Below are 17,500 nucleotides of genomic sequence, written 5' to 3'. Positions count from 1 at the left end.
ACTGTGTTTTCACATCTCAGACTCTGTGTAGTGTGTACCAAATGGAACCTTATAATTTGGTTCCGTCATGTTGTACACTCTGCAGATTATAAACTGTGATTAATTCTAATCTCTTTGATTGTAAACGGCACGGCATTTATAAAACCAGTGGTTCTCTCAACCAGTGGTCCTTGAGGGGGGGGGGGGGGGGGGGGGTTTCCAGGTGGTCCCCAGTTAAACTTAACCCATTCTGACCGGGCACCCATTTTGGTGTCGGCATCATGTCGTGCTTTAGCTATTGAAAAATAGCAGATCTACAAGCTCATATCGCGCCACCGAGTGGCGCGATACGAGCTTGTAGGTCTGCTATTTTTTGAAAAATCGAAGAACGACTGACATTTTTTTAAATCTGATCTCAGGTCAGAATGGGTTCATCAGACCCAGTGTTTGTCCGGCGGAAACCTCGTATGAATCTGATCTCAGGTCAGAATGGGTTAAACATGATGGAGAGTTAATTAGTAACCACATGGACCCTTTTAGAGACCTTTTTAACTCTTGAGAGTGTAAAATGAAACCCAATGATGGACCCGTAATACAGCATGGCATTATTGAACAACAACAACATATTACATGTTTTGGGTCTGAGAGGCTTTAACCCATTCTGACCTGAGATCAGATTCATACCAGGTTTCCACTGGACACCCACTGGTCTGATGAACCCATTCTGACCTGAGATCAGATTCATACGAGGTTTCCACTGGACACACACTGGTCTGATTAACCCATTCTGACCTGAGATCAGATTCATACGAGGTTTCCACTGGACACACACTGGTCTGATTAACCCATTCTGACCTGAGATCAGATTCATACCAGGTTTCCACTGGACACACACTGGTCTGATGAACCCATTCTGACCTGAGATCAGATTCATACGAGGTTACCACTGGACACACACTGGTCTGATTAACCCATTCTGACCTGAGATCAGATTCATACGAGGTTACCACTGGACACACACTGGTCTGATTAAAAATAATATCAGACCTACAAGCGCACCGAGTGCCGCGCTATGAGCTTGTATAGGTCTGCTATTTTTCAATAGTTAAAGTATAACATGCTGCTTAATTAAAACACCAAAATGCATAATGGAAGAAAAGAAAAATCACACCCGTGTGAAGTGAGGGGCGCTCCTATCATCGGACGTCATCCTTTAATTCATTGTAGATTTGCTCGTCCACATAATGACGTAGAAATCCTCCATTCATTGTCAATGAATGGCATGTGATGTTTGTGTTAGGACAAGAATCTACACCAGAGGTGGGCCACTTTGACGATGGTGAGGGCCAATATATTTCCACACTCACTCAAGAGGGGCCACAGTGCATATTACTGTCGTAGCAAAAAATAGCTGATCTACAAGCTCAAAAGGCGTCGCGCTGCGACGCCTTTTGAGCTTGTAGATCAGCTATTTTTGCTATATTTCAATTGAGAACCTGAATAATTCTAGTATGATGTCAACTTTATGAACTGTTAACATAACTACATTGGGCACAAAAAGACTAACATTTTAATACTAGTCATTAAGTACTAACCTTTTAACACTAGTCATGAAGTAATTAAAGCGAGTTTGGAATTGTAAACAGCTGAAATAAATACTATAATCAGTATTCTGATATTAACATGCGGGCCGCATTAACCCATTCTGAACGGGCACCCATTTTGGTGTCAGCATCATGTTATGCTTTAGCTATTTAAAAATAGCAGATCTACAAGCTCGTATCGCGCCACCGAGTGGCGCGATACGAGCTTGTAGGTCTGCTATTTTTGAAAAATCGAAAAGAGCGACTGACATTTTTAGAATCTGATCTCAGGTCAGAATGGGTTCATCAGACCAGTGTGTGTCCGGCGGAAACCTCGTATGAATCTGATCTCAGGTCAGAATGGCTTAAGTGAAGGTGGGGGCCGCATGTGGCCCCCGGGCCGCCAGTCGTCCCCCCCCCCCTGATCTACACTATGGCTGAATATAGGCGCTCAAAAATCACACCTGTGTGAATGAATGAATTAATTAATGAATGAATTAATTAATGAATGAATGAATGATCTCATTCTGTATTGACATATTATAATACTTTTGTCCAGGGTGTCTGCAATGCAGGCTTAGGCAAGTCAGATTTAACATTAATACCTTTGTATGTATATTTAATATTGTTGTGTTTGTGTTTGTGTTTAACCCATTCTGAACGGGCACCCATTTTGGTGTTAGCATCATGTTATGCTTTAGCTATTGAAAAATAGCAGATCTACAAGCTCATATCGCGCCACCGAGTGGCGCGCTACGAGCTTGTAGGTCTGCTATTTTTTTTTAAATCGAAGAACGACTGACATTTTTTAGAATCTGATCTCAGGTCAGAATGGGTTCATCAGACCAGTGTGTGTCCAGTGGAAACCTCGTATGAATCTGATCTCAGGTCAGAATGGGTTAAACGCACACTGAAAGCTGGACGTAGGAGGGGCTACTATAGTTCCCTTTAATAATGGACCTTTGACATTAAAAGATTTGAAAACCAGTAAAACCACTGATTTTAACCCATTTAGACCTGAGGCTGTTAAAAAGGTTTCTGTGTCAGTTGGTGCTCAACCTTTTCCATGTCAAGGACCCCCAGAATTATCAGTATTTGACCGAGGACCCCTATCTGAAAATATGTTCTTGAGTTAAAAAAAAACGTTCACTGTGAAAGAATATATATTCAAAGATTTGCGACACATTTTAACAAAAATAGCAGATCTACAAGCTCATAGCGTGTATATCTGGCTATTTTTCAATAGCTATAAAGTATAACATAATGCTTACAACACAAAGGGTTCCTGTTCCTGTCTCTATTTGACAGCGTAATTGGTCTCCGTAGAAAGCCGTCTCTTGAACCTGTCAGTTTAAGGTCAGGCCCAGATGTCATCCCCACGGTAAAGTGAGGTAAACATCAAAGGATTGACACCCAAATGAAAATGATTTAACCCCTCGTCGTCCCCGAGTTCTTCTGTTGAAACGCCGTCGGTTTCCGATGACAGTAAAAAAAAATCTACAGCCCTGCTTGAACTTATGAGGACAGGGAGGGAAGCTAAGCCACTTCACCATATGTGACAGAATGTCAACACGTTTAGAGAGAGAGACCTGTTTGCTGGAATGCTGTAAGCTACACACACACACACACACACACACACACACACACACACACACACACACACACACACACACACACACACACACACACACACACACACAGGTTGGGCGTACAGTTGTGTAAACATTTAGTTTATTACCGTCGTGTTATTAATCAGACCAGTGTGTGTCCAGTGGAAACCTCGTATGAATCTGGTCTCAGGTCAGAATGGGTTAATACAGAATTCTAGGGGTCAACAGAAGTCGGTTTGACACTGGTTCTGGCCCCATGCAGGGCCAGTAGATTCTAGGGGCCAACAGAAGTCTGTCTGACACTGGTTCTGGCCACAGGGCCAGTAGATTCTAGGGGCCAACAGAAGTCGGTTTGACACTGGTTCTGGCCACAGGGCCAGTAGATTCTAGGGGCCAACAGAAGTCTGTCTGACACTGGTTCTGGCCACAGGGCCAGTAGATTCTAGGGGTCAACAGAAGTCGGTCTGACACTGGTTCTGGCCACAGGGCCAGTAGATTCTAGGGGTCAACAGAAGTCTGTCTGACACTGGTTCTGGCCACAGGGCCAGTAGATTCTAGGGGTCAACAGAAGTCGGTTTGACACTGGTTCTGGCCACAGGGCCAGTAGATTCTAGGGGTCAACAGAAGTCGGTTTGACACTGGTTCTGGCCACAGGGCCAGTAGATTCTAGGGGCCAACAGAAGTCGGTCTGACACTGGTTCTGGCCACAGGGCCAGTAGATTCTAGGGTCAACAGAAGTCGGTCTGACACTGGTTCTGGCCACAGGGCCAGTAGATTCTAGGGGCCAACAGAAGTCGGTCTGACACTGGTTCTGGCCACAGGGCCAGTAGATTCTAGGGTCAACAGAAGTCGGTCTGACACTGGTTCTGGCCACAGGGCCAGTAGATTCTAGGGGTCAACAGAAGTCGGTCTGGTTCTGGCCACAGGGCCAGTAGATTCTAGGGTCAACAGAAGTCGGTTTGACACTGGTTCTGGCCACAGGGCCAGTAGATTCTAGGGTCAACAGAAGTCGGTTTGACACTGGTTCTGGCCACAGGGCCAGTAGATTCTAGGGGCCAACAGAAGTCGGTTTGACACTGGTTCTTGGCCACAGGGCCAGTAGATTCTAGGGGCCAACAGAAGTCGGTTTGACACTGGTTCTGGCCACAGGGCCAGTAGATTCTAGGGTCAACAGAAGTCGGTCTGACACTGGTTCTGGCCACAGGGCCAGTAGATTCTAGGGGTCAACAGAAGTCGGTCTGGTTCTGGCCACAGGGCCAGTAGATTCTAGGGTCAACAGAAGTCGGTTTGACACTGGTTCTGGCCACAGGGCCAGTAGATTCTAGGGTCAACAGAAGTCGGTTTGACACTGGTTCTGGCCACAGGGCCAGTAGATTCTAGGGGTCAACAGAAGTCGGTTTGACACTGGTTCTTGGCCACAGGGCCAGTAGATTCTAGGGGCCAACAGAAGTCGGTTTGACACTGGTTCTGGCCACAGGGCCAGTAGATTCTAGGGGTCAACAGAAGTCGGTTTGACACTGGTTCTTGGCCACAGGGCCAGTAGATTCTAGGGGCCAACAGAAGTCTGTTTGACACTGGTTCTGGCCACAGGGCCAGTAGATTCTAGGGGCCAACAGAAGTCGGTTTGACACTGGTTCTGGCCACAGGGCCAGTAGATTCTAGGGGTCAACAGAAGTCTGTCTGACACTGGTTCTGGCCACAGGGCCAGTAGATTCTAGGGGCCAACAGAAGTCGGTTTGACACTGGTTCTGGCCCCAGGGCCAGTAGATTCTAGGGGCCAACAGAAGTCGGTCTGACACTGGTTCTGGCCACAGGGCCAGTAGATTCTAGGGGCCAACAGAAGTCGGTTTGACACTGGTTCTGGCCACAGCTTCAGTAGATTCTAGGGGTCAACAGAAGTCGGTTTGACACTGGTTCTGGCCACAGGGCCAGTAGATTCTAGGGGCCAACAGAAGTCGGTTTGACACTGGTTCTGGCCACAGGGCCAGTAGATTCTAGGGGTCAACAGAAGTCGGTTTGACACTGGTTCTGGCCACAGGGCCAGTAGATTCTAGGGGCCAACAGAAGTCGGTTTGACACTGGTTCTGGCCACAGGGCCAGTAGATTCTAGGGGTCAACAGAAGTCGGTTTGACACTGGTTCTGGCCACAGGGCCAGTAGATTCTAGGGGTCAACAGAAGTCGGTTTGACACTGGTTCTGGCCACAGGGCCAGTAGATTCTAGGGGTCAACAGAAGTCGGTCTGACACTGGTTCTGGCCACAGGGCCAGTAGATTCTAGGGGTCAACAGAAGTCGGTTTGACACTGGTTCTGGCCACAGGGCCAGTAGATTCTAGGGGTCAACAGAAGTCGGTCTGACACTGGTTCTGGCCACAGGGCCAGTAGATTCTAGGGGCCAACAGAAGTCGGTCTGACACTGGTTCTGGCCACAGGGCCAGTAGATTCTAGGGGCCAACAGAAGTCGGTTTGACACTGGTTCTGGCCACAGGGCCAGTAGATTCTAGGGGTCAACAGAAGTCGGTTTGACACTGGTTCTGGCCACAGGGCCAGTAGATTCTAGGGGTCAACAGAAGTCGGTTTGACACTGGTTCTGGCCACAGGGCCAGTAGATTCTAGGGGCCAACAGAAGTCGGTTTGACACTGGTTCTGGCCACAGGGCCAGTAGATTCTAGGGGTCAACAGAAGTCGGTTTGACACTGGTTCTGGCCACAGGGCCAGTAGATTCTAGGGGCCAACAGAAGTCGGTTTGACACTGGTTCTGGCCACAGGGCCAGTAGATTCTAGGGGCCAACAGAAGTCGGCCTGACACTGGTTCTGGCCACAGGGCCAGTAGATTCTAGGGGCCAACAGAAGTCGGTTTGACACTGGTTCTGGCCACAGGGCCAGTAGATTCTAGGGGCCAACAGAAGTCGGTTTGACACTGGTTCTGGCCCCAGGGCCAGTAGATTCTAGGGGCCAACAGAAGTCGGTCTGGTTCTGGCAGCAGTAGCCAGTAGCTCTGCATATAGATTGTTATGGTTGATCTGTAGTGTGTGTACTGTGGACACCTTGGCTGCTTGGTTAACCCATTCTGACCTGAGATCAGATTCATACGAGGTTTCCGCCGGACACACACTGGTCCTGATGAACCCATTCTGACCTGAGATCAGATTCTAAAAATGTCAGTCGCTCTTCGATTTTTCAAAAATAGCAGACCTACAAGCTCGTATCGCGCCACTCGGTGGCGCGATATGAGCTTGTAGATCTGCTATTTTTCAGTAGCTAAAGCACGACATGATGCCAACACCAAAATGGGTGCCCGTTCAGAATGGGTTAAATGTTAAAACATTTGGAAAACGCAGATCTACAAGCTCATAGCGCGGCACTCGGTGCCACGCTATGAGCTTGTAGATTTGCTATTTCTTTTCGATAAATGTGGCGCAAATCTTTGAATATATATTCTTTCAGAGCGAACGTTTTTAACTCAAATCTTTGCTTCTTAGTTCCAGGGACCCCCATCTGACAATATGTTGTTCCAGGCTGGAACAACATATTGTCAGATGGGGGTCGGCGGCCAATTACATATATTTGTGGGAGTCCTTGACATGAAATTGTTTGAGAACGACTGACATCAGAAACATGTGGATTTCAGAAAACTGTCAGGATTTAGAAGACTTTTTTTTAAATTTCGACGTCAGGCCTAAATGTAAAAAAATTCCTTATCACACAAAGAGTTGGCAGTATCTCTCTGAACCCCCTAGGGGTCCCAGACCCCCCGTTGATGAAGCAATGATTACTGTCACACTATAGAGCTATTTAACACTGTCACTGAACACACACTCTATAGCAACTAGGCACAACAAAACAGTTTTAAGGACATGTCACAACAATGCAACTCCTTGCAACTGCCATTGTAGATAAGATACTGGTTGCGTGCAACAACCTACAGGTGCAACCATTTATGTTGCAAGGAATTGCCTGGCAATTCACTGGTGTGGTTAACTTAACTTTGGGCCCTAAACTTTAGGGCACTCTCTGAGTTTTAGAGTAGAAACGCGTATGGTACTATTGTCAAATGTTGAAATGCTTTTTTCCGCTATAGACTTCTCCCAGGAATGAATCAAGTGTCTTCTCTTAACCCATTTAAAAATGGCTTCTAAATCCTAATGTTTCTTCTATGGTGTCAGTGGTGCTGCAACCTTCTTCATGTCAAGGACTAACCCAGAATTATCTGTATTTGGCCGCGGACCCCCATCTGAATATATGTAGTTATACAGGGACCCCCCCCCCAGAAGCAAAGTTTTGAGCTGAAAACGTTCAATCTGAAAGAATATATATTCAAAGATTTGTGCCACATTTTTCAAAAATAGCAGACCTACAAGCTCGTAGCGCGGCACTCGGTGCCGCGCTACGAGCTTGTAGATCTGCTATTTTTCAATAGCTAAAGTATAACATAATGCTTAAAACACCAAAAGGGGTTCCCGTTCAGAATGGGATAAAAGTATATGTTGTTGCAGAACATATAAACAGAAGCCAGTTACTCTGACACAAACACACTGTTAATTATTTGCATTCACACTTACAGTAGAGGAGTTGTGACAAATTATGACATTTTACACAATGATTAATTGTCACACAATTTAAAGATACATTTTATTTTGCGTTTTTTGCCTTGTATTGATAAAGTACAGTAACTAGACAGGAAAGGGGGGGGGGAGATGGGGAGTGACTCGAGGCAAAGGCCGCCGGGCTTCGGGATTCGAACCCGCGACACGCCGTCCGGCTGGCTTGGCAGCCTATAGGTGCCCAGACGGCTGAGCTAACCGTCTGGCTGGTTTGGCAGCCTATAGGTGCCCAGACGGCTGAGCTAACCGTCCGGCTGGCTTGGCAGCCTATCGGTGCCCAGACGGCTGAGCCGACCGTCCGGCTGGCTTGGCAGCCTATCGGTGCCCAGACGGCTGAGCTGACCGTCCAGGCCCACAATTAACATTTAGATCGTGTCAAAGGTCAAAGGTCATGTCTCACCTGCAGTAAACACAGTGGCCCTTTTTGAAACTAGCTCCTCGCCACTCGCCCTACACACTTCCACTCTCCCTACACACTTCCACTCTCCCTACACACTTCCACCCGCCCTACACACTTCCACTCTCCCTACACACTTCCACTCTCCCTACACACTTCCACTCGCCCTACACACTTCCACTCTCCCTACACACTTCCACTCTCCCTACACACTTCCACTCGCCCTACACACTTCCACTCTCCCTACACACTTCCACTCGGCCTACACACTTCCACTCTCCCTACACACTTCCACTCTCCCTACACACTTCCACCCGCCCTACACACTTCCACTCTCCCTACACACTTCCACCCGCCCTACACACTTCCACCCGCCCTACACACTTCCACTCTCCCTACACACTTCCACCCGCCCTACACACTTCCACTCTCCCTACACACTTCCACCCGCCCTACACACTTCCACTCTCCCTACACACTTCCACCCGCCCTACACACTTCCACTCTCCCTACACACTTCCACCCGCCCTACACACTTCCACTCTCCCTACACACTTCCACTCTGTCTGAGCAGAGATCAGGGGTGGGCAACTTTGACGATGGAGAGGGCCACTATATTTCCACTCTCCCTACACACTTCCACTCTCCCTACACACTTCCACTCTCCCTACACACTTCCACTCGCCCTACACACTTCCACTCTCCCTACACACTTCCACTCTCCCTACACACTTCCACTCTCCCTACACACTTCCACTCGCCCTACACACTTCCACTCTCCCTACACACTTCCACTCTCCCTACACACTTCCACTCTCCCTACACACTTCCACTCTCCCTACACACTTCCACTCTCCCTACACACTTCCACTCTCCCTACACACTTCCACTCTCCCTACACACTTCCACTCTCCCTACACACTTCCACTCTCCCTACACACTTCCACTCGCCCTACACACTTCCACTCGCCCTACACACTTCCACTCTCCCTACACACTTCCACTCTCCCTACACACTTCCACTCTCCCTACACACTTCCACTCTCCCTACACACTTCCACTCTCCCTACACACTTCCACTCTGTCTGAGCATAGATCAGGGGTGGGCAACTTTGACGATGGAGAGGGCCACTATATTTCCACACTCACTCCCTAGGGCCATATATTACTGTCGTAGCAAAAATAGCCGATCTACAAGCTCAAAACGCGTCGCAGCGTTATATTCGAATTGGAATCCTGAAAATGTACTTTTTAATGTCATTTCAAATGCCTTTAATTATACGTGTGTTGAGCATTGAGCTACTAATTTAGACTGAAGTAATTAAAGCAGGTCATGTTGTGGAATTGTAAACAGCTGGAACCAACATTATATCAGTATTCTGACATTAACCTGAGGGCCGCATTAAGTGAAGGTGGGGGGCCGCATGTGGCCCCCGGGCCGCCAGTTGCCCACCCCTGGCATAGATATATAAATACGCAATGCAATGCAATGCAAGTGGATGGGAGGGGGATTCCAGTGCCGTCTCTATTGTTTATATATCTATGCTCAAACCGAGTGGAAGTGTGTAGGGCGAGTGGCGAGGAGACAGGATCACCTGACACCAACTTTGACCTGTAGGTCAAGATTCAGTTTTTCCCCTGAGCAAGCAGGCAAGCAGGCAAGCTCTTAGCTAATTGGTTTAAAATGTACATAGTGCAGCTTTAATGTTGGATTCATATATCGCTCTGTAATCTTCAAACGCCACTTAAATCGTTGCTATTTTGGTGAACGTTGTGCCCAGAATAGGGATGCTGGGGGTAAGTTGTGCCCAGAATAGGGATGCTGGGGGTAAGTTGTGCCCAGAATAGGGATGCTGGGGGTAAGTTGTGCCCAGAATAGGGATGCTGGGGGTAAGTTGTGCCCAGAATAGGGATGCTGGGGGTAAGTTGTGCCCAGAATAGGGATGCTGGGGGTAAGTTGTGCCCAGAATAGGGATGCTGGGGGTAAGTTGTGCCCAGAATAGGGATGCTGGGGGTAAGTGAATTATGTGAAAGAAATAATGTGTACATTCATATAGTTTATAATAGGCTAAAAGGTCAAAGATCATTGGCCCAAGCAGGGGCCTCCACACAGAACCAAATGATGAGCGTGCGTGCGTGCGTGTGTGTGCGTGCGTGCGTGCGTGCGTGCGTGCGTCTGTGTGTTTGACTGTGTGCATGCTTGGTTTGGTGAGTGGGCTGGTGAGTTGTAATGCACATAGTAAAGCATTTTGGATAAAGGCAACTTTATAAACGCACCGTATTGCTTGTGCGCGCGTGCATGCGTCTGTGCGTCTGTGTGTTTGACTGTGTGAGACGTGCGTACGTGTGTGTGTGTGTGTGTGTGTGTGTGTGTGTGTGTGTGTGTGTGCTGACTGTGCTCGCGTGCGTGCCTGGGTTGGTGAGTGGGTTGTAATGCACACAGTAATGCATTTTTGAGAAAGGCAACTTCATAATCGCACCGTGTTTACAGTGGTGAAAGTGAGAGTAGCCAGGCCTGCCTCGGCCTGGTGTTGTCATGTAGAGTTGTACTGTACTGTACTGTAGCTACAGTTTCCTTCCCTGAGGCAGCGGTGGCCGAACGGTTTGCGGAGCGGTCTTGACATCGTGAAGGTCGCTATAGTTCGTATCCCCGGACCGGCACGTTAAAATAACCACCGCTGAAGTGCCCTTGAGCAAGGCATTGAAACCTCTACCATGAAATGTTCTATATGAGCAGGGCCTGGCTGTAAACAAGTTCTTGAGCTTAGTCCAGTTTACCCTGCAGGGTAAACATAGTACCTTTCCTTTCCTTAGTCCAGTTACCCTGGGTAAACATAGTACCTTTCCTTTCCTTAGTCCAGTTACCCTGGGTAAACATAGTACCTTTCCTTTCCTTAGTCCAGTTACCCTGGGTAAACATAGTACCTTTCCTTTCCTTAGTCCAGTTACCCTGGGTAAACATGGTACCTTTCCTTTCCTTAGTCCAGTTACCCTGGGTAAACATAGTACCTTTCCTTTCCTTAGTCCAGTTACCCTGGGTAAACATAGTACCTTTCCTTTCCTTAGTCCAGTTACCCTGGGTAAACATGGTACCTTTCCTTTCCTTAGTCCAGTTACCCTGGGTAAACATAGTACCTTTCCTTTCCTTAGTCCAGTTACCCTGGGTAAACATAGTACCTTTCCTTTCCTTAGTCCAGTTACCCTGCAGGGTAAACATAGTACCTTTCCTTTCCTTAGTCCAGTTACCCTGGGTAAACATAGTACCTTCCCTTTCCTTAGTCCAGTTACCCTGGGTAAACATAGTACCTTTCCTTTCCTTAGTCCAGTTACCCTGGGTAAACATAGTACCTTTCCTTTCCTTAGTCCAGTTACCCTGGGTAAACATGGTACCTTTCCTTTCCTTAGTCCAGTTACCCTGGGTAAACATAGTACCTTTCCTTTCCTTAGTCCAGTTACCCTGGGTAAACATAGTACCTTTCCTTTCCTTAGTCCAGTTACCCTGCAGGGTAAACATAGTACCTTTCCTTTCCTTAGTCCAGTTACCCTGGGTAAACATAGTACCTTTCCTTTCCTTAGTCCAGTTACCCTGGGTAAACATAGTACCTTTCCTTTCCTTAGTCCAGTTACCCTGGGTAAACATAGTACCTTTCCTTTCCTTAGTCCAGTTACCCTGGGTAAACATAGTACCTTTCCTTTCCTTTCCTACTGTAGGTACAGTTTCCTTCCCTCTGGACTCTCTGACGGCGGTAGAACTAGTCGGAGTTCATTCTAGTCGGGAGGGAGGGAGGGATGGAGGGAGGGAGGGAGGGATGGATGGACGGAGTTCCTGGGATTCCACAGACACCCTGTGAGTCATTAGGACAGGAGGAAGGACATTAGGACACAAGGGGCGTGAGGACACCATAGAGCATTAGGACACAAGGGCATTAGGAGGACACAGGGGGGCGTGAGGACACAAGGACGTTTTAGGACAGACACTTAATGCAGTTAGGGAGGAAGGGGATAATATCTCCATTGTTCTCTTATGAGGCCTTGTGTTAACTTCATCTCGGCTCCCTGCTGCTTGAATGTGCTCATAAAGACCTGTGTTGCTGTCAGCTCCTCCTCTGTCTGTCAGTCACTGACGAGGTGAAAATAATTATGAGACAACGTTGAACTGTTTGTCTTACACACACACGCGAGCGCGTGCACACGCACGCACACACACACGCACACACACGCGCACACACTTTGTGTGAGTGCGAGTGAGTGACAGTGACAAGTAAAAATGTTTGCTCTCTCTCTCTCTCTCTCTCTCTCTCAGTTAACATAGTTGAGTTGAAATGCTGTTGTTAAATACTTAAACCCTGGTGAACGGAGTCCCCCAGGGCTCTGTATTAGAGACCATTATTAACACATTCTGAACGGGAACCCCTTTTGGTGTTATTATTATAATTATTATGTTATAATTTAGCTATTGAAAAATAGCAGATCTACAAGCTTGTAGGTCTGCTATTTTTTGAAAAATCGAAGAACGACTGACATAGAAACATAGCTTTTTTTCAGAAAACTGTCAGGATGTAGAAGACATTTTTTAGAACCTGATCTCGGGTCGGAATGGGTTAAAGACCTGAGGCCCATTCTGGTCTACAAAGGCCTTCCGAGTCAGTAGTTCTCACGTTGTCAAGATATATTGAAATGTTATTTCCTTTAGAGGATAGCCCCTTTATATATATTTTTTTATCCCACGATTTTGTAACCCATTTTTCACCCCTGTGTCAATCATCTAATGTGATCCTGGGCTCTACACACCCTCCACCAACCTAGTCCCCATATATGGGGGACAAGGGGAGAGCAACCTAGTCCCCATATATGGGGGACAAGGGGAGACCAACCTAGTCCCCATATATGGGGGACAAGGGGAGACCAACCTAGTCCCCATATATGGGGGACAAGGGGAGACCAACCAAGTCCCCATATATGGGGGACAAGGGGAGACCAACCAAGTCCCCATATATGGGGGACAAGGGGAGACCAACCAAGTCCCCATATATGGGGGACAAGGGGAGACCAACCTAGTCCCCATATATGGGGGACAAGGGGAGAGCAACGGACTTGAACTCATGCTTCCTTCATGCCTGAGTGTCCAAGTTGCTCCTTTACACCTGACAGGGGGGAGTTTCCCTGGTTGGACGTAGCGCGTGGAAGGAACACGTTATTCCAACCAGTTCCTTTCCCCTCCATCAGGCGCCCCGGCTGGCCAGGGGGAGGCAGTTTATTGACCAGTTCCTTTCCCCTCCATCAGGCGCCCCGGCTGGCCAGGGGGAGGCAGTATAGAGACCAGTTCCTTTCCCCTCCATCAGGCGCCCCGGCTGGCCAGGGGGAGGCAGTATAGAGACCAGTTCCTTTCCCCTCCATCAGGCGCCCCGGCTGGCCAGGGGGAGGCAGTATAGAGACCAGTTCCTTTCCCCTCCATCAGGCGCCCCGGCTGGCCAGGGGGAGGCAGTTTAGAGACCAGTTCCTTTCCCCTCCATCAGGCGCCCCGGCTGGCCAGGGGGAGGCAGTATAGAGACCAGTTCCTTTCCCCTCCATCAGGCGCCCCGGCTGGCCAGGGGGAGGCAGTATAGAGACCAGTTCCTTTCCCCTCCATCAGGCGCCCCGGCTGGCCAGGGGGAGGCAGTATAGAGACCAGTTCCTTTCCCCTCCATCAGGCGCCCCGGCTGGCCAGGGGGAGGCAGTATAGAGACCAGTTCCTTTCCCCTCCATCAGGCGCCCCGGCTGACCAGGGGGAGGCAGTATAGAGACCAGTTCCTTTCCCCTCCATCAGGCGCCCCGGCTGGCCAGGGGGAGGCAGTATAGAGACCAGTTCCTTTCCCCTCCATCAGGCGCCCCGGCTGGCCAGGGGGAGGCAGTTTAGAGACCAGTTCCTTTCCCCTCCATCAGGCGCCCCGGCTGGCCAGGGGGAGGCAGTATAGAGACCAGTTCCTTTCCCCTCCATCAGGCGCCCCGGCTGGCCAGGGGGAGGCAGTATAGAGACCAGTTCCTTTCCCCTCCATCAGGCGCCCCGGCTGGCCAGGGGGAGGCAGTATAGAGACCAGTTCCTTTCCCCTCCATCAGGCGCCCCGGCTGGCCAGGGGGAGGCAGTATAGAGACCAGTTCCTTTCCCCTCCATCAGGCGCCCCGGCTGACCAGGGGGAGGCAGTATAGAGACCAGTTCCTTTCCCCTCCATCAGGCGCCCCGGCTGGCCAGGGGGAGGCAGTATAGAGACCAGTTCCTTTCCCCTCCATCAGGCGCCCCGGCTGGCCAGGGGGAGGCAGTATAGAGACCAGTTCCTTTCCCCTCCATCAGGCGCCCCGGCTGGCCAGGGGGAGGCAGTATAGAGACCAGTTCCTTTCCCCTCCATCAGGCGCCCCGGCTGGCCAGGGGGAGGCAGTATAGAGACCAGTTCCTTTCCCCTCCATCAGGCGCCCCGGCTGGCCAGGGGGAGGCAGTATAGAGACCAGTTCCTTTCCCCTCCATCAGGCGCCCCGGCTGGCCAGGGGGAGGCAGTATAGAGACCAGTTCCTTTCCCCTCCATCAGGCGCCCCGGCTGGCCAGGGGGAGGCAGTATAGAGACCAGTTCCTTTCCCCTCCATCAGGCGCCCCGGCTGGCCAGGGGGAGGCAGTATAGAGACCAGTTCCTTTCCCCTCCATCAGGCGCCCCGGCTGGCCAGGGGGAGGCAGTATAGAGACCAGTTCCTTTCCCCTCCATCAGGCGCCCCGGCTGGCCAGGGGGAGGCAGTATAGAGACCAGTTCCTTTCCCCTCCATCAGGCGCCCCGGCTGGCCAGGGGGAGGCAGTATAGAGACCAGTTCCTTTCCCCTCCATCAGGCGCCCCGGCTGGCCAGGGGGAGGCAGTATAGAGACCAGTTCCTTTCCCCTCCATCAGGCGCCCCGGCTGGCCAGGGGGAGGCAGTATAGAGACCAGTTCCTTTCCCCTCCATCAGGCGCCCCGGCTGGCCAGGGGGAGGCAGTATAGAGACCAGTTCCTTTCCCCTCCATCAGGCGCCCCGGCTGGCCAGGGGGAGGCAGTATAGAGACCAGTTCCTTTCCCCTCCATCAGGCGCCCCGGCTGGCCAGGGGGAGGCAGTATAGAGACCAGTTCCTTTCCCCTCCATCAGGCGCCCCGGCTGGCCAGGGGGAGGCAGTATAGAGACCAGTTCCTTTCCCCTCCATCAGGCGCCCCGGCTGGCCAGGGGGAGGCAGTATAGAGACCAGTTCCTTTCCCCTCCATCAGGCGCCCCGGCTGGCCAGGGGGAGGCAGTATAGAGACCAGTTCCTTTCCCCTCCATCAGGCGCCCCGGCTGGCCAGGGGGAGGCAGTATAGAGACCAGTTCCTTTCCCCTCCATCAGGCGCCCCGGCTGGCCAGGGGGAGGCAGTATAGAGACCAGTTCCTTTCCCCTCCATCAGGCGCCCCGGCTGGCCAGGGGGAGGCAGTATAGAGACCAGTTCCTTTCCCCTCCATCAGGCGCCCCGGCTGGCCAGGGGGAGGCAGTATAGAGACCAGTTCCTTTCCCCTCCATCAGGCGCCCCGGCTGGCCAGGGGGAGGCAGTATAGAGACCAGTTCCTTTCCCCTCCATCAGGCGCCCCGGCTGGCCAGGGGGAGGCAGTATAGAGACCAGTTCCTTTCCCCTCCATCAGGCGCCCCGGCTGGCCAGGGGGAGGCAGTATAGAGACCAGTTCCTTTCCCCTCCATCAGGCGCCCCGGCTGGCCAGGGGGAGGCAGTATAGAGACCAGTTCCTTTCCCCTCCATCAGGCGCCCCGGCTGGCCAGGGGGAGGCAGTATAGAGACCAGTTCCTTTCCCCTCCATCAGGCGCCCCGGCTGGCCAGGGGGAGGCAGCCCCTTGAACTGTGTCATCTCGTTTTAGAGGGGGTCCTCGGGGCACAACACAATGAATACAGTACATAGACAAAACAATACATTAACCCATTCTGACCTGAGATCAGATTCATACGAGGTTTCCACTGGACACACACTAGTCTGATTAACCCATTCTGACCTGAGATCAGATTATAAAAATGACAGTCGTTCTTCGATTTTTAAAAAAATAGCAGAACTACAAGCTCATATCGCGCCACTCGGTGGCGCGCTATGAGCTTGTAGGTCTGCTATTTTTCAATAGCTAAAGCATAACATGATGCTGACACCAAAATGGGTGCCCGTTCAGAATGTCGACACAGAACAATACATTTTACAACATCAACAAATCTCTCTTTGAGATCAATTACATCATTTAATATTTTCAAGGCTTCTTCGCTTGTAGTCCTTAAACCCATTTGTACTTGGAGTGAGGTGTGTACTTTGAATGCTTGATTATTCTTTTTATACTTTATCTTTATTTTTTTATTATTTTCATTATTATCACTATTAGTATTGTGTTGGGTGTTTCAGTGCAGTTGCTTCTGGTCTTGATCTCAAAGAGACAGACAAGTTGTACCAAGATAAAAGAAATGTACAAGATTTACAAGCCTGGTGGAGAGAGAGACTGTTCAGCTGTCTGTCTGTCTGTCTGTCTGTCTGTCTGTCTGTCTGTCTGTCTGTCTGTCTGTCTGTCTGTCTGTCTGTCTGTCTGTCTGTCTGTCTGTCTGTCTGTCTGTCTGTCTGTCTGTCTGTCTGTCTGCCTGGTGGAGAGAGAGACTGTTCAGCTGTCTGTCTGTCTGCCTGGTGGGGAGAGAGACTGTTCAGCTGTCTGTCTGTCTGCCTGGTGGAGATAGAGACTGTTCAGCTGTCTGTCTGCCTGGTGGAGAGAGAGACTGTTCAGCTGTCTGTCTGTCTGCCTGGTGGAGATAGAGACTGTTCAGCTGTCTGCCTGCCTGGTGGGGAGAGAGACTGTTCAGCTGTCTGTCTGTCTGCCTGGTGGAGATAGAGACTGTTCAGCTGTCTGTCTGCCTGGTGGAGAGAGAGACTGTTCAGCTGTCTGTCTGTCTGCCTGGTGGAGAGAGAGACTGTTCAGCTGTCTGTCTGTCTGCCTGGTGGAGAGAGAGACTGTTCAGCTGTCTGTCTGTCTGCCTGGTGGAGAGAGAGACTGTTCAGCTGTCTGTCTGTCTGCCTGGTGGGGAGAGAGACTGTTCAGCTGTCTGTCTGTCTGCCTGGTGGAGAGAGAGACTGTTCAGCTGTCTGTCTGTCTGCCTGGTGGAGAGAGAGACTGTTCAGCTGTCTGTCTGTCTGCCTGGCATAGACGGTTCAAAAGGATATGAGGGTTAGAGTCAGAGTTAGATCCACCTAGTGGTTGGTTTGTTAGCAGAAACCATCCCTGACGTTCACCACAAAGCCATCTGTGACATCACTACATGATGACCAATCAC

At 50.2% G+C, this 17,500-nt stretch overlaps 1 protein-coding gene across 1 annotated transcript in view; it reads left to right on the top strand.

Moving 5' to 3' along the window:
- The window catches only part of LOC310866071 (WAS/WASL-interacting protein family member 1-like), a 52,936-nt gene that overhangs the window by 1,054 nt on the left and 34,382 nt on the right, over positions 1 to 17,500 (top strand). The window lies entirely within an intron of this gene.

This window comes from Protomyctophum parallelum (assembly GCF_964188405.1).
Source record: "Protomyctophum parallelum genome assembly, chromosome: 10".
Taxonomy (NCBI): domain Eukaryota; kingdom Metazoa; phylum Chordata; class Actinopteri; order Myctophiformes; family Myctophidae; genus Protomyctophum; species Protomyctophum parallelum.
Note: the sequence above shows the minus strand (reverse complement) of the source record. Positions and strands in the feature narration are given on the sequence as shown.